We start from the raw sequence: 22,515 nt of genomic DNA on the forward strand, positions 1-22,515 counted from the left end.
GGGTTAATCCTCTTTGAAGTTTGATGAGCTTCTTGGATGTGTGTATTAGTGTCTTTCTTTACACTTCATTAGTTCTCAGTCATTAATTATCTAATACTCTTTCTGCTCCTTTCTCTTTTTCTCTGTGGTAGTTTGGGATTGTTTATAAATTCCAAAAATAGATACTGGATTGTGTTTGTAAACTGGTCTGCTCCTCTGGGTGTATTAGATTGTATTAGACTCAGAAGTTTCACTTTTACTTTATTAAATCAATATTAGGACTTTTTTTGACCAAATCTTTAGGGCAACTCAGTTTGAGTCCCTGCCTATGGCTAGCCTACAAACTGTAGGCTATATAAATGGATGCTCAGTCAAAGACAGGGAAGTAAATACAGAGAGAAGAACATAGAGGAAGAGACAGCTCATTAGGCATTAGTCTACAGTTGACCTTGTGAGGAGAATAGAGCAGCTGAGCATGGAAAGAAACAACACCTGGGGAGAGAGACTAGCCTTATGCCAGCCGACAGCTGAAATCAAAAGAAGTTGGGACCATGGAGCCTAAAGAGGAAGAAGGAAGGTTGAACTCTTGCAGACATTTTCGGCCATCTTGTTTAATCACATGGCCAATGACTTCCCACACACTAATCTCCTGCATCTATTCCCCCCACAATGGGATCATATTTCTGACAATTTCTAATTCTAGTCTATAATCCAAGCTCTGGGGTCTTAGAAGAACAAGGAGAAGGGGAGCAAGAAAGGGAAAGCAGTCAAAAACCATCAAGTGGCAATGAGGGTACCAGACAGGTGACACAGATCACTCCAGAATCCTCAGAGAATAAGAACGATATTACAATTATAATGCAAACTCTTGCCCATGGTCAGTAGGAATGTCTCAATTTTTGTTCAACTGTAACAAATGTACTATACTCAGGTAAGAAGTTATTAAAAGGGGAGAGTGTGTTGGGGGGGCATATGGGACTCCCCTACACATATATATATATATATATTTTTTAAGATTTATTATTTACTTCTCTTCCCTTCTCCCCAGTTGTCTGCTCTCTGTGTCCATTAGCTGTGTGTTCTTCTGCGTCCTCTTGCATTATCCAGCTGGACTGGGAAACTGCGTCTCATTTTTTTTTGTTGCATCATCTTGCTGCATCAGCTCTCCATGCGTGCGGCACCACTCCTGGGTCGGCTACGGTTTTTTCATGGAGGGCAGCTCTCCTTGAAGGGCGCATGCCTTGTGCATGGGGTTCCCCTACACGGGGGACACCCCTGCATGGCACGGCACTCCTTGTGCGCAGCAGCATTGTGCGTGAGCCCGCCAACCACACAGGTCAGGAGGCCCTGGGGATCAAATCCTGGACCCTCCATAAGATAGATGGAGACTCTATCAGTTGAGCCATATCTGTTTCCCCCCTATATTTTCTATGTGACTTTTCTGTTACCTAAAGTTTCTTTGAAAATAAAGTGAGAAAAAATAAGACACTGGGGGAACATACAGAAGAAATTGTCACTGTACATAAAAGATAACAGATTTTACGGTGATGAAAGACACGATGAGAAATATTTTTTATTTTTGTATTTTGTATGTTATTATTTTTATTTCATTTTCTATTATTTTTTTATTTATTTTTGGCTTTGTTTTGGGGGAAGTTTTGTATTGCAGAAGGGTTGCAACTGTGGTAGGGGAAGATCCCTGGTGCAGGGTGTTGGCGATAGGGGTTGTGTTGGGAGGGGTGCACCTGGGGCGTGTCTCGAAGGCATATGAATATGTTCACGTGGTCATGGGGTGTGATCTCAGTGGATGAGACCCACACAATAACTGAAAGAATATTGGATTCCCATCCTGGGAAATCCTACTACATTCTGTAATAGAGCAGCAAGAATCCTCCGAATACACAGGCAGTGCCTAGTGAAGGAGGACAGACCAATAAGCCAGGCATTTGATACTGATGGTTGTACTTATGAACTTTGTTCTTGTGAAATTGAAATTTAGCCTGGTATTGTATATTGCCTAAGAGTTACCTCCAGAAAGCCTCCTTGTTGCTTAAATGTAGCCTCTCTCAAAGCCAAACTCAGCAGATAAATGCATTACCTTCCCCTTGCCAGTGTGGGACATGACTCCCAGGGGTAAGTTCCCCAGCACCAAGGGATTATTACCAAGCACCAACTAGTGATGCATCTGTCAAAAGACCTTGACCAAAAGGGGGAAAAGGTAAAGACAAATGAGTTTATATGGCTAAGAGACTTCAAAGTGAGTTGGGAGGTAATTCCAGAGGTTACGCTTTTGTATGTCTCAGCATAATCTCGTTGACTGCCAAAGTAAATACTACCTCAAATAGTAGGGCTTGTGGAAACATCCAGACACTATAGGCAGGGTAGATAGCTCATGAGTTTGGTGCCTTGCCAGTGGGACCTACTTTGGAATTTATGCTCCCCATGTGACAGAGTTGGACTCAGTTGTGGTTTCCCTAAACATGGTCCTTATGTCCCTTTTATTTGAACCCACAATTACCACTATACTCATTAAATATATGTCCCAGAGACTTAAATCTTTAGCCCATTCATATGCCGGTTGGGCCCTGAATCTCAACAGAGTTGCATCGCCTACTCTTCAGTTCATTTGACTGACCCAGGACAACTAACAAAAGGATGATGATGATGACAATGCCCATCTTAAAAATTCAACTCTCCAACTGCAAGTAATACAGTTCCACCCATCTGCCTCATGGATGGGCAGCCCCTTCTCAATTGGAAACAGCGGGCATCACCACCCCCAAATCCTCAAGATTGAGGAATGAACAAACATATGGGGGGAATGCAACTATGGACTAACATAGACTTATGATTATTCTCACAATGGAAGAACTTATATCATTGATGTGGAGGCAGCGGCCACTGGAGGTTCTGAGGGTTGGGAGAAGGAAAAAACAGGTGCAATATGTGAGCATTTTTAAGACTTGGGAATTGTCCTGAATGACATTACAACGACAGATACAGGCCATTACATATCTTGCCATAACCTATAAAATTGTGTGGAAGAGAGTGTAAACTACAATGTAAGTTATAATCCACGCTTAGTGGCAGTGCTCCAAAATATTTTCATCAATTGTAATGAATGTACCACACTAATGAAGGATGTTGTTTATGTGGGAGGTGTAGGGAGCAGGGCATATGGGAATCCCCTATAATTTCAATTTAACATTTATGTAATCTAAAGCATCTTCAAAACAAAATAAAAACATTACAATAATTTGCTACTTTTATTGCTTATGGTCCTTTAGGAGATATAAGGCAGAAAAATCAGCTGAGCTGCAAGCCAAGGCCCATGGAGAGGGTAGAAGACAGAGTCCAGGGAAGGCTGGGCCTCCTCCTGGGGGTGCTTTAGTACAAGGTGAGGCTCACCTGTGCTCTGGAAACTTTTCTGCAGGATTAGAAACCATTCGCTACTGGAACCTGGCCTGGATGCCTGAACATCATGGTTTTTGCCAGCCGCCTATGTGGAAGTCGTTCAGCCAGAGTCCAAGAAAAGCAAACTCAGATCCTGCCCAGAAAAGGGGTCAATGACACCAATGAAACAGGACCAGAGGCCTGCTGGCTTTTTTTCCATCTGTAAAAACTATGGTCTCCAATCAGGCTTAGAAAGGAAGAAAAGTGTGGCTCAAGATAAGAACAGGAAAATAATGAAATACGGCGACGCTTGCCAGTCAGATGTAGGTGTAGAATTGAGTAAATGCATTAGGTTAGAACCCCGGGGAAAGAATGATGACGTTTCCAACTTTTGGATAGTAAAATATCATAAGTTAAATGAAAAACAACAAATGGTAAAAATATTCTACATTTAATATCCTTAAGAGAGAGTTCTTACAAATCAATGGAAAAAAAAAAGACTATCGTCTCATTTGAGAAATGGACAATGGATATGAACAGGTAATTTTAGAAATAAAAATAGTCAATGGCATATGAAAAGATGCCAGAACTAATAGGTAAGCAAAGAATTGCAATATAAAATAGCAATGAGAAATAGTCTTGGTCAATCATACTGACAAGGATCTTAAACTGGATAATATTCAATGTCTGTGTGTATGTCATTATCAATAGTTGTATAAATTGGATCAAATTTTGTAGAGGACAATCTGTGTAACTGAATTTAAAAATATGTATGTATATATGTAAATATATTCTAAAGCATAAATATAAATATAAATAAATTTAAAAAATATATATATATAATATATTTGACCCAGTAATTCTAGTAGGAATTGATCTTCAGGAAATAATTGGACCAATGCACAGTCATTTGATCCTTGCCATAAACAGTGGACTCTGGTGGACACCAGGCCCTATCTCTATCACCAGCTTCTTTCTATTCTTTTTTTTTTCCAAATTCAACAGATTCAATATTGATATAAATCATACAGTATGGATGAGTTTTTTAAAAAACAAATCAATTTTATTGATACATATTAATAAAGCATACAGTTCATCCAAAGTGTATAATCAGTGGTGTTTGGTGTAATCACATAGTTGTGCATTCATCATTTAAATCATTATTACAGCATTTCATTATTTCAATAGTAATAATAAACAAAAAACACAACAAACAAGAAAATTCTTCACTTATCTATCTCTCTATGCTTCCCCTGCTGTACATAGCTGCTATTTTCTGGCGATTCTTACATATTTATTTATTTATTTTTAAGCAGTTTTATTGAGATATATTCACATACCATAGATCTATCCAAAGTGTATAATCAATGGTTTTTAGTATAATCACAATACTGTGCATTCATCACCACACAAGACTTTAGAACAATTTCATTACTCCAAAAAGAATAATTCCACACCCCTTAGCAGTCACCTCTCAATCCCACTATCTTTCCCTAGCCTTACATAACTACTAATCTAATTTCACCTTTTTTATAAATTGATTTATGTTTACATTTTATATAAATGGAAGCAGACAATATATAGTACTTAGTGTCTGTTTTCTTTCACTTAAGATAATATGGGGTTTTTTTTGGTCTGATATTAACATCTTGTAGTATTAACATATACTAGTATGCTTTCAAAGAAAAATGGTCTTATCTATGCAATTTTACCCATATTCATATTTTGCATGCAGTATTTCTATGCTATACATTTCTATGTTACATTTTTTAGCTTCCTTTTTAGTAAAATACATGACTTTAGACTCTCCCTTTAAAACACTGTCATATCCATATAATATTACTGCTAATTACAAATTGTGCTTTGTGCTTTCACCTTTTCTCTTCATTTCCAAAGATTAACACATATCCTTTTTACCAATTCTGCACAAATTACCCTCAGCTTTCCATTCTCTAACCTCATACTATTTTCTGGTGACCCATATTCAAGTTATTAACTCCATGAGATTACACAATATATTTCTTTCATAGTAGTGCAATCATACAGTATTTGTCTTTTTGTGCCTGGCTTGCTTCACTTAACACAATGTACTCCAGGTTCATTTATGTCATCATATGTTTTATGACTTCATTTCTTTTTTACGCTGCATAATAGTCCATCATGTGTATAAACATTTTTTTAATCCATTTATCAGTTGATAGATACCTGGGTTGTTTCCATCTTTTGGCAATCATGAATAATGCTGTTATGAACATCGGTGTGCAAATATCTGTTCGTGTCACTGCTTTCAGTTCTTCTGGATATATACCTAGTAATGGTATTGCCGGGTCCTATGGAAAATCTATATTCAACTTCCTTAGGAGTTGCCAGACAGTCCTCCACAGTGGCTATACCATTCTACATTCTCACCAACAATGAATAAGTGTTCCAATCTCTCCACATCCTCTGCAACATTTGTAGTTCTCTGTCTTTTTAATAGTGGCCATTCTAATAGGTGTGAAATGATATTTCATTGTAGTTTTGATTTGCATTTCCCTAATTGCTAGTGAAGTTGAACTTTTCTTCATGTGGTTTTTGTTTTTTTTTTTTCAATTTGTATTTCTTCTTTGGACAAATGTCTGTTCAAGTCTTTTGCCCATTTTTAAATTGGGTCATTTGTGTTTTTAAGTTGAGTTGTAACATCTCTTTATATATCATGGATATTAAACCCTTGTTGAATATATGATTTTAAATATTTTCTCCCATTGAGTTGGCTGCCTTTTCACCCTTTTGACAAAGTCTTGTATGTGTGAAAGTGTTTAATTTTGAGGAGGTCCCGTTTCTCTATTTTTTCTTTTGCTGCTCATGCTTTGGGTTCAAAGTCCAAGAAACCTCCACCTACCACAAGGTCTTTTTTTTTTTTTAAGATTTATTTTATTTATTTATTCTCCTCCCCCTCCCCTGTTGTTTGCACTCACTGTCTGCTCTGTGTACTGTGTACTCATCTTCTTTTTAGGAGGCATTGGGAACCGAACCCAAGACCTCCCATGTGGGAGGGAGGTGCCCAATCACTTGAGTCACCTCCGCTCCCTGCTTGTTGTGTCTCTCATTGTGTTTCCTCATTATGTCTCTTCATTGCATCATTTCATTGAGTCAGCTTGCCATGCCAGCCCATCACATCAGCTCACTGTTTTGCTTGTCTTCTTTAGGAGGCACCAGGAACTGAACAGTACCTCCCATGTGGTAGGTGGGTGCCCAACTGCTTGAGCCACATCTGCTTCCCCACCAGGTCTTTAAGAAGGTTCCCTACATTTTCTTCTAGTAGTTTTATGGTCCTGGCTTTAGCATTTAGGTCTTTGATCCACTTTGAGTTGATTCTGCTACAAGGAGTGAGGCAGGGGTCCTCTTTCATTCTTCTGGTTATAGATATCCAGTTCTCCCAGCACCATTTTTTGAAGAGACTTGTTTTGTCTTGTTAACATGGCTTGGGTAGGTTTGTCAAAAACCAGTTGCTGTAGTTTATTTCTGGAATCTCAATTCTATTCCACTGATTAATGTGTCTGTCTTTATGCCAATACCATGTAGATTGGCCACTGTAGCTTTGTAGTATGTTTCAAGCTCAGGAAGTGAAAAGTCCTCCCACATCACTCTTCATTTTTAGAATGCTTTTGGTGGGAAGCGGACATGGCTCAACTGAGTTCCCGCCTACACCTGTGTGGTGAGCTGGCCCATGCGCAGTGCTGCCACACGCAAGGAGTGCCGTGCCACGCAGGGGCACCCCCACATAGGGGTGCCCCATGACCAAGGAGTGTGCCCCGCAAGGGAGCTGCCCCGCATGAAAAAAGTGCAGCCTGCCCAGGAGTGGCACCACACACACACAGAGCTGATGCAGCAAGATGATGCAACAACAAAAAAAAAAGAGACACAGTTTCCCAGGGCTGCCTGATAGTGCAAGCAGACACTGAAGAACACACAGTGAATGGACATAGTGAGCAGACAACTAGGGGGAAGGGGAGAGAAATAAAGAAAATAAATCTCTAAAAAAAAAAAAAAAATAGAATGCTTTTGGTTATGCAGTGCACTTTACCTTCCAAATGAATTTGGTAATTGCCTTTTCCATTTCTGTAAAGTGGGCTGTTGGAATTTTGACTGGTATTGCAGTGAATCTATAAATCAATTTGAGTAGGATTGACATCTTCATGATATTTAGTCTTCCAATCCATGAACACAGAATGTCTTTCTGTTTGTTTAGGTCTTCTTTGGTTTCTTTTAGCATTGTTTTGTAGTTTCCTGCATATAGGTCCTGTACTTCTTTGGTTTAATTCATTCCTATGTATTTGAGTCTTTTTGTTGAGATTTTGCTTCGAATTTTTGCTACTATGTCCATTAAAGAGATTGGTTTGTAATTTTCTTTACTTGTAATATCTTTCCCCTGATTTCCTCTTCAGATTGTTCAATAGTAGTGTACAGAAGCATTACTGATTTTTGTGTGGTTGATCTTGTATCCTGCCACTTTGATGAATTCATTTATTAGTTCAAGTAGCTTTGTCATAACCATTTCAGAATTTTCTAAATATTAGAATCATGTTTTCTGTAAATAGTGAGAGTTTTCTTTCTTCTTTTCCTATTTGGATGCATTTTATTTTATTTTTTTTTTTTGTTGTCTAACTGCTCTGGTTAGAACTTCTAGCACAATGTTGAATAACAATGATGAAGTGGGTATCCTTGTCTTGTTCTTGATCTTAGAAAATCTTAATCTCTCCCCATTGAGTACAATGTTGGCTGTGAGTTTTTCATATATTCCCTTTAATATATTGAGGAATTTTCCTTCTATCTTATGAAGTGTTTTTATCAAGAAAGGATGCTGAATTTGACAAATGCCTTTTCTGCACTGATTGAGATAATCATGGGTTTTTTTCCTTCAATTTGTTAGTGTGATGTATTACAATGATTGATTTTCTTATTACAAACCACCCTTGCATACCAGGAATAAATCCCACTTGGTCAGGGTGTATAATTCTTTTGATATGCTATTAGTTTCTTTTTGCAAGAATTTTGTTGAGAATTTTTGCTACTATGTCCATTAAAGAGATTCGTCTGTGATTTTCTTTACTTGTTGTATATTTATCTGGGTTTGGTATTAGGGTGATGTTGGCTTCATAAAGTGTTGGATAATTTTCCCTCCTCTTCAATTTTTTGGAAGAGCTTTGCCAGGATTGGTGTTAATTCTTCTCAAAATACTTGGTAGAATTCACCCATGAAGCCATCTGTTCCTGACTTTTTTTTGGTTGGGAGATTTTTGATGACAGATTCAATCCCTTTAAATGTGATTGCATTGTTAAGTTCTTATATTTCTTATAGCATCAGTGTAGGTTGTTTGTGTGTTTCTAGGAATTTGTCCATTTCATCTAGGTTGTCTAGTTTGTTGGCATAAAGTTTCTCATAATATCCTTTTTTTTTTAAACAAATCAATTTTATTGATACATATTAATAAAGCATAAATCCATCCAGTGTTCAGTCAATGGTATTTGGTATAATCACATATTTGTGCATTCATAACTTCACTCATTTTTAGGGCATTTTCATTATTCTAGTACATAATATCCTTTTATGATCCTTTTTATTTCTGTGGGATCAGTTGTAACTTCATCCCTTTCATTTCTGATTTTATTTGCATCTTCTCTCATCTTTCTTAGTCTAGCTAATGGTTTGTTAATTTTATTGATCTTCTCAAAAAACAAGCTTTTTGGTTTATTGATTTTCTCTATAGATTTTTGTTCTCAATTTCATATTAATTCTGCTCTAATCTTTATTTCTTTCCTTTTGCCTGCTTTGAGAATGGTTTGTTGTTCTTTTTCTAGTTTCTCCAGTTCAGTTAAATCTTTGAGTTTAGCACTTTCTTCTTTTTTCATATAGGCGTTTGGGCTATAAATTTCCCTCAGCACTGCCTTCATTGTATTCCAAAAGTTTTGATAATTTGTGTTCTCATATTAATTTGTCTCAATGTATTTACTAATTTCACTTACAATTTCTTCTTTGGCCCACTGATTATTTAGGAATGTTTTGTTCAGCTGCTACATATTCACAGATTTACCTCTTTCTCATCTATTATTGATTTCCAGTTTCATTCCATTAAGATCTGAGAAGGTGCTTTGTATAATTTCAACCTTTTTATATTTATTGAGACTTTCCTTGTGACCTAACATGTGGTCTATCCTGGAGAAAGATCCATGAGCTCTTGAGAAAAATATATAACCCACTGAGTTTGGGTGCAATGTTCTGTATATGTTTATTTGGTCTAGCTCATTTATCATATTATTCAAGTTCTCTGTTTCCTTGATGATTGTCTTGCCTAGTTGTTCTATCAAATGATGTGAGTGGTGTGTTGAAGTTTCCTGTTGGAGATTTGGGCCTGAAGGGTATTGGAAATGAAAGAAAGAGAAAAAGGAGAGACAGACAGAGAGAGAGAGAGAGAGAGAGAGAGAGAGAGAGAGAGAGAGAGAGAGAGAGAGAGAGAGAGAGAATGAGAGGGCTGGGATCAGAGGGTCTGAGAGTAGAAATTATCAGAAAACTTTACTGTTTACAAGGGGCTCTATATATACCCCAGTCTACGTGAGAACAAGCAGCAACATGCAGTTAACCATCAGCACTACTCACAGTCTAAGGAATTCAAAAAATCTTATCTCAAGGTACAAAGTCTAAGTGTTCTATTTACTACAAAAGGTATGTGCTCGTCTTTTCTTTCAGCCTTTAATAGCTTCATCCTGTTTGCTGGGAACTCTTAATAACTGTATTCCTTAGGTTGCAAGCATAGCCATGGAAACAGCACGTCTCTCCTTGTGAGACCACTGTGCCTCAGTTTCCAACATTTCCCCCTTTTTGTTTTAGTTGAGGTGACTATGCCTGTCTTAGGTTGCCCTCCTCTCGAGAGTCTTACCCGTCATTGACTACCAGTCAAGCTCTTCAACTTGGGGAAATTACTGAAGTGCTTTTGCTAACACCAGATTATGAGCATGTCCCATGGCTGTTATGCTTTGCAATTTTCTTGGATAGCACTGTTTGGCACAGGCGAGAATCATGAGCAACAAAACAAATATGATTAGCCCTATTCCTAAAACTGACAGGAAATGCTGTCATTTCCACCAATTAACTGGATTAAATTTTGTAATATGTGAAATCATATCTGAGAAAATATCCTTATCATCTGCTACATGAATTTGATTATGTGACATCTCTAATATTTTCCTTTGTAATTCAATCATTTTCAAAGAGATATTACTTTTATGGCGTAATAAATGATTCTTAATTTTTTCCATGTTATATCTGATGGATTATATGGAAGTGGAATTATGCAGAAATTACTTTCATTCCAATCACACCTCAACCCCCTTAACAAATTTAAATTATACAATTGATCTCCAATATGTAACACAGCTGATTCCAAATCATTAACTCGATTATTTAACTGCTCATCTATATGCTCTTGACTATGCCACAAATCACTGACATCTTTATGCCAATCATGTACATATTGTTGTGCTTGTACTTTCATGTAAAGCTACTGCAGCAGTAGCAGCAGCTGTAATGATTCCAATTAGTCCCAAAATGCTTATAATAAGCAGTCCAATAAAGCATTTAGTCTGTTTCAAGAATTCTTATGTAGCAATAATTGACTTTCAGGAGATGACTGCCAAAGCTGTGTCATTCTCACCGGTATCCAGATGCTTTTTCTTCTTCTGGCCATGGCTATTGTTTCTTCATTGATGTTTGCCTTTTCAGTGGAGCCACTTTTGCCTTTTCTCAGGTTTCAGTGGTAGGGTCCTGGATCTTCACAAAGGCATCTGCATCAATAGTTCTAAAAGGGATGTTAGTGGAGTGGGCAGGGATATGACATCAGTCACCTGTTACTACTAGCAGGTATCCCGGATGGTTTATCATAATCTGAGCGTGATTTACAACAGCCCATCATTTCTGTCTTGCTTTTAGTATTTGCAATCCACCCCTGGACAGGGATGGCAGTCTTTAGAGTGACCAGACAGTATTGGGTTAAGTCTTTCACTTTTAGCAAGGCCCCCCATGCTGCACACAATTGCTTTTTTTTAATATTTTGCTTTTGGCCTCTTTTCAGAATTGTGATTAAAACCCAAGGGTTACTTGTTTAGAATTTTGCTTTTGCCACAAACTCCACCCAAAGCTAATATTTGTGCTTGCCACATCCAATTCATAGGCTAAGTTAATGTCCATAATCTACCTTCATTTTATTATTTAAAGCAGCTTGCAGGAGGTTTTCCTACTTCCATGAAGGACTTTTCCCAATTAATACATACAATGGTTTTAATATTTGAGCTAAATGAGGGATGAAAGATTTTCAGTATTCCAACAATGTTATAACTACATTAACATGAGAAAACATTGTACTTTATCAGTTACAGCAGAGGTTATAGTTTTGTTTTACCACCTAAACAACACTGAAGAATTTGATAGAGCAGCAAGGGACTTTGCAGCCTGTCCCAATTGTTTGCCTATTTCAGACTCTTAAGACAAGATACTGTTGTCTCTGATGTTTCTTTTCATTCTAAAAAAAGGATTACTGGTTAACATAATGTCATCAGTAGAGTTTCAGCCACCAATTTTTTCTACCAGCTAGATTATTATCACCATGCCAGAACAGATGGTTGGGCTATGCAAACAGCCTTGGGGAAGCACTGCAAAAGTCCATTGTTTGGTTTTCCATAGATAGGGGAATGCAGGCTGGCTTGACCTATCTAAGAAGATACTCAAGAAAGTCTTAGCAAGTTTTAAAACAAAGTGATAGCGCCATAGCTGGACATTAATTTCTTGCAACAAACTAGCAATATTTGGGACTGCTGCATACTACAGTGTTATTTTAATTTATGATAAGAGGTTGTTTCTGTGACACATACATTTTTATAATAATTAAAACCATAATTAACCACATTGTACTCCTGTTTAATATTATGTTGAAATATTGGTAAATTTATACACTCTTAAGCATTCATTTGAAACTTTTACTCATACAACCTTAATTAACAGAGGGTTAAAAAATCCTGTTAATTTTATAACACTTTTAAACACCTTCCGCTTAACTTATAACATATTAAATGAACTAAACTATTACTTTAAATTTTCTTTCACGGTAAAAGAACAAATCTCTTGTAATTAGTTTGAAATAAAAAGCTACTTTTCAGGATTTGATTTTTAGAAAACAGGTTTGAACATTATGTTCCTTGAAGAAATAAGACCTTTTCTTCTTCAAACATTGAGGAAATGATGAGGTTAAAGCACCCCATCCCAGTTGTCTGTTCTCTGTGTCTATTTGCTGCATGTTCTTCTTTATCCACTTCTGTTGTTGTCAGCAGCACGGAAATCTGTGTTTCTTTTTGTTGCATCATCTTGTTGTGTTAGCTCTCCGTGTGTGCTGTGCCATTCTTGGGCAGGCTGCACTTTCTTTCATGCTGGGCGACTCTCCTTACAGGGTGCACTCACTGCGCATGGGGTTCCCCTACATGGGGACACCCCTGCATGGCACGGCACTCCTTGCATGCATCAGCACTGTGTGTGGGCCAGCTCCACATGGGTCAAGGAGGCCTGGGGTTTGAACCATGGACCTCCCATGTCATCAGTGGACAACCTAACCACTGGGCCAAGTCCACTTCCCCCTTGTATACTGATTATTCAGGATAGAAACTTTTCATAAACTTTTACCAAAAGCGACTAATGATTTGAGAGACTTTGAGAAAGAACAAAATCTTAACTTTGCATTAGTATACTACTTGATACTAAATCCTTTAAAACTTTATAGACAGACGCATCAAATTTTATTTAACTTTAACTATAAAAATTTCTTTTCCATGAACCTTCTACACTTTCTGTATTTATTTCAGGTTTTACCTTTTCTGTATTTATTTCAGGTTTTACCTTTTCTTAGTAACCAATTATTTTATTTTAGGACAAAATTATTTTCTGTTTTCTTAATAATAAAAACACATTCTATACATCCTACATACATGAGTTACCAGGCAAACTTCTTACAATGTATAATTATCGTCAACACTAAGCAAGCTTGTTAAAATAATGAACTTTTCTTTACTTTAAATACTTAGTAGCATGCGATACCAAAACAGTCCTCTAGAAGAAAGTTGGCAGGGGAGGCTAGCTGCTGACATGTTTTCCTCTTATAAAATTACCTTTTATTACTATTATCATTGTTAATTCAGGTTTTGTTTAATAATGGCTTTTTGGAATTAGCCATTTAAATACCTTAATTAAACAATGCTTATTAAACTTCTTATAATTATTTATAACCATATAGACTACAATTATATTACTGTAAGACAAATTTTACCTTCACAGAACACATTCCTTTACCCAAAGTTACTACAATACCCTTTATAACTTACCACATGCATTCAAGTTCCATTCTGCATATGTTCTTTCTGATTTTATGAAGACCAGTTGTCTTATTTTAGGACAAAATACACTTTTTAAACAAACTTATCAACTTTTAGTTAGCACTTCTACAAAATTCTACCTTTCAAAATATTTATTCAAGTTTTACATCCTTTATTTTGTGAAGAAAAACAAACTATTCATTTCAATTTAGGCAAGAACCATTTTTTATGAAGAGACAGTAATTTCATTAATTAAGACTTACCATTTTTATCATTGTAGAGATCCCATTAACATTTAAACTTAAGTATTAATATAAGTGCTTATTTAATTTTTGGCCATTTGAATAGAGCTCTTTTAGAAATTTTTATTAATTTATATTACCATCCGGAGGTATGAAAATATAGTGACATTGAACAAACAAACACAAAACAATTAAAACACACCAATAGAAACATACAGTTTACAATTGACCATAATTCTTACTTTTTTGGTATAGCTGTTTTTAAGTTCTCCATCATATCACATCTTAGATTTTACTTTTTAAGATTTCTGGAATCCATGTTGCCTGTAACATGCAAGCTTGTGCTTTGAAACATTTTTATTAGTTATCAGCAATCAGTTAAGATAACTTGAGCAGCATAAATGTAGTTAAGCTCTTATTTAGCAGTTTAGACAGACCATTAACACACTTTTGGCTTACTACTCTGTAAGACTACACTGAGACTTGAAGTTCAGAAGTAAACTAATAATTAAAAACTGAAAATTCCTTTTAACACCTTGATAAATTTTTTTTTACTAATTTTATTATCTTGGTTAAATAGCCCTAATCAGAATTAGCATGGAAACAAAACAGAACACCAATGTTGCCATAATTTTTTCCTTTTCCAGCAGTTTAATTCTATTAACCCCCACTATCCCACAACTACATTATTATGTAGACAGCAGGGGATTTACAGAGTTGCTGCCAGAATAATTTCCTTATCTAACACTTTAACAGAGAGTTTTCTTACAAGCCTGATTTCACTAACAAGGACATTATTTAGTATTTTTGCCTGTTTTAAATCTTTCAATAGTTTAAAAGGTATTGGTTCATGATGGAACTCAGTACCTCCCTGAGGATTATTAGCATCTGATGGGGTTGGTCATGATATAACTGGAAAAGCTGGTAAGAATTGCACAGCCTCCAGAGCCCCTTTTCGAGATCCTTGCAATAAACAACACAAGGGTGTTTGAGGAGTGGAGTGGGAGATAACTATCTTTTTAACATAGGGTAAAGTGTCTGCCGTATCTGAAAAAATTCCAGGTGCTGAGGTCAGGACAGCCATAAGCAGCGGCTCATCAGGCGCAGTAGGTTGAACTGGATATAAGCTAGGATAAGTGCCTGGATGAGATATATGGAGAATGGATATTTCATTAGAGCATACAGTTATTTTCTTATCTATAAAAGGATTAGTACTAGGATTAGGCATAAAGCCAGGAGACTCTTCTCCACCTTTTGGCTCAGAATTTAGTTCTTTCTTTTTTTTTTTTTTTTTTTAAGATTTATTTATTTCTCTCTCCTTCCCCACCAACCCCCACCCCAGTTGTCTGTTCTCTGTGTCCATTTGCTGTGTCTTCTTTTTTGTCCGCTTCTGTTGTTGTCAGTGGCACGGGAATCTGTGTTTCTTTTTGTTGCGTCATTTTGTTGTGTCAGCTCTCCATGTGTGCAGCACCATTCCTGGGCAGGCTGCACTTCCTTTCACGCTGGGTGGCGCTCCTTACGGGGCGCACTCCTTGTGTATGGGGCTCTCCTACGCGGGGACACCCCTGCATGGCATGGCACTCCTTGTGCGCATCAGCACTGCGCGTGGGCCAGCTCCACACGGGTCAAGGAGGCCTGGGGTTTGAACTGTGGACCTCCCATGTGGTAGATGGACGCTCTAACCACTGGGCCAAGTCCGCTTCCCAGAATTTAGTTCTTTCAAATGGCCCTCCATTTTCTGTCTGTGGGTTTTGAAAATATAGTAATTTCTTCATCATCTTTCTCTGATTGTAAAGGATCTAAGGTGGCAGCAATTTGCTGGCACAAAGCTCACACAAATAAAAGGAATGGATTCCCCTCTTTGATGTGCTCTCTGTAAAGCTTTCATTACACGTTTCCACTGTTTCAAATTTAAGATATTACGCCCCTAAGGTCAAAACCAACCACAATGCTTTTGTATTAAAGCAAACAATTCTATTAACTCTCAACTTTTTACAGGTACCCCACTAACTTTCAACAGTTTTTAACATGAACATTCTTCCACACATCCCAGTTTGATTACCCATTACCCTAATGACTTCATGGAAATGTTACTTACCTAAAAGAAGACTCGAGTCACACTGCTTTGGATGTCATTCACGACCCTCATAGGAGTCCTTTCCATGGTTCCCAATACTGTTTTGTAAGACTCACTTCTTCAGGCCTCACATTGGGGGCCATTTGTTGGAGATTTGGGCCCGAAGTGTATTGGGAATGAAAGAAAGAGAAAAAGGAAAGAAAGAAAGAAAAAGAAAGAAAGAACGAGAGAGCTGGGATCAGGGGGTCTGTGAGTAGAGACTCATCAGACAACTTTATTGTTTACAAGGGGCTCCATATATACCCCAGTCTATGTGAGAACAAGCAGCAACATGCAATTAACCATCAGCATTACTCATAGTCTAAGGAATTCAAAAAATCTTATCTCAAGGTACCAAGTCTAAGTGTTCTATTTACTACAAAGGGTACGTGCTCATCTTTTCTTTCAGCATTTAATAGCTTCATCCTGTTTGCTGGGAACTCTTAATTACTACATTCCTTAGGTTGCTAGCATAGCCATGGAAACAGCACGTCTCTCCTTGTGAGACCACTGTGCCTCAGTTTCCAACAGTTTCCCACTATTATTATAGAGATGTCTATTTCTCCCTTCAGTTTTGCCAGAGTTTGCCTCATGTATTTTGGGATACCCTGGTTAGGTGCATACATATTTATGAGTGTTATTTATGATATTACTGTAAATGCATTATTTACTTCCACCATTTTATTATTTGGTTTTCATATATCATATCTTATTTTTGTCTGTCTTTTTCACTCTTTTGGTTATCATTTCTGCTCTTATTGTCTTCTATACTCTCTGCCAAACCTCTCTCTTCTGTCTATTTCTTTCAGATTGTAAGGCTCCCTTTAATATTTCCTGCAAAGGTGGATTATTCTTTTTTATGAACTCTCTAAGTTTCTGTTCATTTGTGAATATTTAAATATCACCTTTATATCTGAAGGACAATTTTGCTGGATAAAGAATTCTCAGCTGGCAGTTTTTCTCTTTCAGTATTCTAATTGTATTATACCATTGTCATCTCACCTCCATGGTTTCTGATGAGAAATCCACACTAAGTATTATTGGGTGTTCCTTATATGTGATGTTTTGCTTCTCCATTGCTGCTCTCAGAATTTTCTCTTTATCTTTGATGGTTGACATTTTGAGTAGTATGTGTCTTGGAGTATGTCTATTCAGATTTATTCTGATTGCGGTATGCTGTGTTTCTTGGACATGTAAGTTCATTTCTTTCATGAGAGCTGGGAAATTTTTAGCCATTATTTCCTCAAATACTCTTTCTGCCCCTTTTCCCTTCTCTTCTCCTTCTGGAATTCCCATGATAAGTATGTTGCTGCATTTTGTGATATCGTTGAACTCCTGAGCCCCTGATTAATTTTTCCTATTCTTTTCTCTCTTTGATTTCAGCTGTTCTGTCTTCTCTATCACTTATTCTTTCTTCTATATTTTGAGTCTGTTGTTGTATGCATCTAATATACCATATGATCTATCCAAAGTGTATAATCAGTGGCTTTTAGTATAATTACAATTTTGTCCATTCATCACTACAAAAGATTTTAGAACTATTTAATTACTTCAAAAAGAAAAGCTCAACACCCCTTATCAGTCCTTCCCCAGCCCTACATACCTACTAATCTAACACCATCTTTATATATTGATGTATCCTCTAATGTGTCTTTAATCTCACCTATCATATCTTTCATTCCCATGAGCTCTGTTGTTTTTTTCTGTTCAGGTTTTCAAATTCTTCTTTGTGCTCGCTCTGTGTCTCCTTGATATCCTTTATCACTTTATCCATATTGTCTCTCAACTCATTAATTTGATTTTGGAAATTTGTATGAATCTCATTGATTAGTTGTCTCAAATCCCATGCCTCTTCTGAGACTTTGGTATATTCCTTTTCTTGGGCCATTTCTTCCATTATCTTAGTATGGCTTGTAATTTTTTGCTGGTGTCAGGCATCTGATTAGGATGGTTAGTTTACTGCTGAATTCCTCTCTCCTTCATAGGGAATTAGTGGCAGGAGGCTGTGTGTTACTGCTGTTCTTTGATTCTTGGTTTAACTTGATCTGCTCTTTAGGATTGTCGCTATTAGTTGCTCAAATCTGGGCCTTGGACCCAGTATTGGGTTCAGACCTATCTCCCAGGGCCTTGTGGAAGGAGGCTATAAAGGCTGAAAAAAGCCTCTTATTTATTTTTAATTTCCTCACATATACTTCCTTGGTCCATCAGCAGATGATGCACTTTGGCAGCCCTCTCCATTCAAAGCTTGCTCAGAGTGTTTGCTGAAACATGGATCGATGTGACAGAGATCCTGCCTGGAGGCTAAGAGCCTCAAACTTTCTCAAAGGCCGTTCTCCAGCCATTGCTGGCAGTCCCCTCCCTTTTCCCAGGTAGGGAATAATTCCACTACCCTCTGCCTCCTCAACAACCAGTCCCAGTGAGTAGAGAGGGAGACTGAGAAGGTCAGATCTCTTTAGTCCCTTGCCAGTTCCCAAAGCAAACAAGATGCGGCCCCACCCAGCCTGGAAGGCTCATCCACACAGCAGACCAGATTTGTGGGTCAAAAGCTGAGTCAGCCTTAGGCTGTGTCCCTCTCTCTTCCCTTTCCTGGGGAGGTGGGTCCCTGGAGGCCCCTTGTCTGTAGCTGCCAGCCTGGGACCTGAGGATTTTTAAATGTCCATAGGATAGAGGAGGATGCCGGTAGTTGCAGCTGCCACTTTGAACTCACAGTTTTGCCTTCACAATCTTTTCCTTTGCCCCTCTCTCTTTTGGGTGGTGTCCAACCTTCCGGTGGTGTCCTAAACCCTAGAAGACATTCTTTCAGGCTGTTTCTGCCTTTCCTCTAGCTATTTTTTTGCGGGGAGAAGAGAGTCCCATGTCTTTCTAGTCTGCCATCTTCCCAGAAGTTCTCCAGCTTCTTTCTTGTCACTCCTCAGCCAGTCTCCAACCCTGTCTACTGAATATCTACCCCTGAATTAACAGACTTCCCTTCCAAATATTCTTAGGTGCCTCCTTCTAACCCCACACGGTACTGGGAACCTTCTTTCACTATCTCCTTGCCTTCCAGAAGATGGGCCTGAGTGCACATCCTTCCAGGGGAACTACCAAGACAAATGATGAGGTCATTCCATCCCTGGATGAACAAGAAAACCCCACATTCCAAAAGAGGGACAGAGAAAGAGAGAGAGAAAGAGAGGATGCTTCCCTCTGGCAGAAAGTCAAGAGCCATCCTCTCACACAGGTGAGCAAACGGAGGCCCACGGGTCATCAGAGCTCCTGGCTCCCCTTTCCTTCCGGAGGCAACCACCCAGAGGGTGGCCCACATTTGCACAGGCTTCCCGAGCTGCTGACTCCATCCACCCCCACACTGGCTCATTCTCATGCAGGGAGCTACTGCTGTCAGGAAGATGGATGACGTTCCCTTACTGGCGCTTCTGGATAAAGAGCCACTGAAGAGCCGTGGTCTAAGTGCCAGAAAATACTGGGGAGTTTGTGATAGAATTTTGATAAGATTTGGGGTGATCCTAGTAGAAAGAAAACCCCAAAACTTACACCGGAAATGCCCTGACCCTGGATCTAGCCAAGCCTGCTGTCTGTTCTCCCTCAACCTTTGAACTCTAGCAAACCATGTCTTCTGAATAAGTCACAGCTTTGCTGAGCCCTGAGACTTCCCCAGACCCACCCTCGTGGGACTTTAGCAGCCTTACAGACACAGGCTCCAGCTAATCCTGTCTCCAGGAGCCTCTCTGCTTACTAGGAATTGCTTAAGCTGGTCGGGTTATGTCTCACTGGCCGCTGGGGTGTGTCTCACTGACCCCTGGCCCTGGAAACAATTGTCTTGTCTGAACGCAGGGGGCTAGACCCATTCGCTGCCAGGAGATTAAGAGGCCTATAGCCCCTTTCCTTGGCTGGCTGTGCCCCAGGTGAGCAGCTGGCTCTCCACTCCCGAGTCTCCTGAGCTTGGTAAACTTAGGCGCCAGACTCCAAAGTTGTTCATTTGCCAGGAATCCAAAGCTCCTGTCAATTTGTTCCTCCTTGTGTTTCAGGAGTAGCTCCAGCTCGTAACCCTGAGGCTGTGAAGGATATCTCAGCAGTGCTCCCTCAGCTAGGGAGCCCCCGGCCAGACTGTCCCCAATCTTCAGAATCTGGTTAAGGCATTCACACACTACAACCCAGAAAAGCTGGGAACCCATGTACCTACCGTGAGCACTCTAGAAGCAGGGGTGGGAGTTTTCCTGCACACCAGAGAAGGGCGGGAACCCAGTGATTATCCTGCAGCTGTGCCTCTTGGACTGGAGGTCTCCTCTGCCATCATGCCACTTCACTGAAAGAGTCCAAGAGGCGTGTCCCCAAGGACAGAGAACTCTGAGGGGGTAGTTGGTTTTTTAACACGACAAGGTTATTCCCACTGCCTTTTTAAAAATCCATGTACAGAATGTTTTATTAAATTATGTAATTACCATAAAAAGTAAAGCTATGGTTTTGGAGTTCTGTGCCATGTCAGAGGGCCCTACTTTGGAATTTGTGCTCCTGAGTGTGATGGAGCTGGACTCAGATGTGACTTTTCTACACACGCCTCCTCTGTCACTTTTACTGAACCTGTGCTTGGTGCTATGGATGGTCCATACTCAGGAGACTTGAATCTCTGGACTGACCATGTGCCAGCTGGGCCCTGAGCCTCAGCAGAGAGGTGACTCCTACTCTCTGGTTCGTTGGTCTTACCCAGGTCAGTTAACAGGGAGGTGAAGATGGTCAATCACCACACCAGGGAATCAAGAGTGCTTACAACTGCAAGCAGAGGAATTGCATCCATCATCCATGTGGAATCTAAGCCCCCTCTTGATCTAGAGTGGAGGGGACATCACCCTCCCAGGGTCCACAGAATGGAGGAATAAAATATGGACTAGAGTGGACTTACGGATATTCTACTATAAAACTATTGTGACGAGTAATAGAAGAACTTTGAGCATTCAGGTGGAGAAATTGGCCACAGTAGTGGCTGAGGGCAGGGAGAGGGAAGAAGATGTGATGGGGGGGGCGCATTTTTGGGATTTTGAGTAGTCCTAAATGATATTGCAGAGTCAGATGCTGGGACATTATTTATTTATTTTAAAGATTTATTTATTTTTTTATTATTTTTTTAAATTTCTCTCCCCTTCCCCCCACCCCCAGTTGTCTGCTCTCTGTGTCCACTCACTGCGTGTTCTTCTGTGACTGCCTCTATCCTTATCAGTACTTAAATGAGAGATACTGGACTTTATATATCCTGCCATAACCCACTGAATGTAGTGGGGGAGAGTGTGAACTACAGGGTAAACTATTATCTGTCTAGTGCAGTAGTGCCCCAAAATGTGTTCACTGAGTGCAATGAGTGTGCCACAATGATGGGGGAGGTTGTTGGTGTGGGAGGAGTGGGCTGGGGGGGGGGGTGGAGGGTATACAGGAACCTCTTATATTTTTTATGTGATGTATTTATCTTCAAAAAAATACGATTTACAAAAATGATGTGGTGGGGGGTGGGAGTGGGTTATATGAGATAAATAAATAAATAAAATTTTTTTTAAAAAAAGCTTAAGCTAAGAAATTTGGTCCAAACACAGCTGACTCTTATCAATGGAACAACTCAACCCAGGGGAGAAGAGGGCACAGGCTTCCCAGAGAGCAGTGCCCTTACCTGGGGCTTTAGCTCTGTAACCCCCACAGAGGGGCTGACAATGTCCAATAAGCAGGTGACATTTAGGTGGAAATTGTTTAAAAGTTTCTGACATAGGTGAAATATATCTACTATAGGTAAAACAGCAAAATCTATGGTTTCTTCTGTCAGACTCATTGCACGCCAACTGTAGCTTGGCCTTTTTCACCCGGTCACCAAGAACCTGTGCCTGGGAATGCAGGTGGCCCTGGATCAGATGGGTCTCCACTGCCACCTTACCCCACATTCCCTGAATGTTTGCTCATTCCTATCACTGCTCCCACAAGGCCGTGCCACGGCCTGCTCTCTAAGGTTTGCTGATGTGCTCCAGGAGTTTGGCTCAGCCATGAGCAGGCTCCGTCCTGGTAAAAGAGCCAGGATCCCCAGGACCCAGAAGCTTCTTCATAAGTGTGGTGTCAGCACAAAATACATGTAAATCAAACAAGGCTTTTTCCTTCCCCAGGTACTGGGGTCAAAGGAGAGGTGCAGCCCCTGCCCTGAGGGAGATGCAGGTGTCCTTGGGCAGCCGTGGGGCCCTTAGAGTATCCCCATCTGCTCCTAATGTGTCTGTTTTGATGTTTTCAGTAGAAAATCTGAAGGGCAAGAAAACTGTGTTACCATGTTTTCTATTGGCATAACTAAAAGGGAAAGAGTGTGTTTTTAACGCTTCCAAACAAGAGAAACCCTGTCCCACTTTTTAATTTTTCTAAAAGATTCCACTAC

This window comes from Dasypus novemcinctus, chromosome 10 (assembly GCF_030445035.2).
Source record: "Dasypus novemcinctus isolate mDasNov1 chromosome 10, mDasNov1.1.hap2, whole genome shotgun sequence".
Taxonomy (NCBI): domain Eukaryota; kingdom Metazoa; phylum Chordata; class Mammalia; order Cingulata; family Dasypodidae; genus Dasypus; species Dasypus novemcinctus.